Source organism: Limulus polyphemus, unplaced genomic scaffold, assembly GCF_000517525.1.
Source record: "Limulus polyphemus unplaced genomic scaffold, Limulus_polyphemus-2.1.2 Scaffold16566, whole genome shotgun sequence".
Classification (NCBI taxonomy): Eukaryota; Metazoa; Arthropoda; class Merostomata; order Xiphosura; family Limulidae; genus Limulus; species Limulus polyphemus.
Genome location: NW_013682176.1, coordinates 2,309 through 3,011, shown reverse-complemented (window position 1 = coordinate 3,011; position 703 = coordinate 2,309).

The window sequence follows — 703 nt, the reverse complement described above, 5'->3', positions numbered from 1 at the left end:
AACAAACACGAGGCTAGAGCAAGTAAGCATAGCACGTGCCTAAACTTTGAAACAAGTATAGAAGTTAGTGGCCGAGGTCACAGTAGAGGCAGTCAACCACCTCGTTAGTCATCACTGTGCTGCATACAAAACGCCAATGTACAAGGACAGGATAGAGGATGTTGTCCTCGATTCTTAGCACTATAAAAGCTACAGAAAAGTTTAGATTTTATGAATCATCACGGTGCTTTGATGCTGTATCAGTTACAGTACATGGATGTAGCAGTACAGGCAAGTAGGCAGCCGGTTAACAGTAGTCGACCATAACTAATAGCTCGAGGGTTTTTGGGTGTGGTGCTGGACCAGTCCAAAACTTGCCTCCAATCAGCCAATAGGAGTACAGCACTACTTGTGGGTGATGCTGTGTCCTATTTAGATGCTCGCCAAGATACAGAGAAATCCTGCTATATAAGCCCATGTCTGGAGCTAGAAAGTCAGATCTCCGGCGAGTTCTGAAGTTGCCAGTCTCCAGCCAGCTCTACAAAGCCAGAACTATGCAATTGAACAACTTAGACTCTGCTAAGAAGGTTCCAACTCTACAGTAAGTATCTCTCTCTCTAGATCAGTTTTTGTACAATATATGTTTTTATTTAGAGTCTTATAAATGTTAATGTTTAAAGTAACGATTAAAGAGTTGGACTATCAAGTGATATGCCTAATCTAA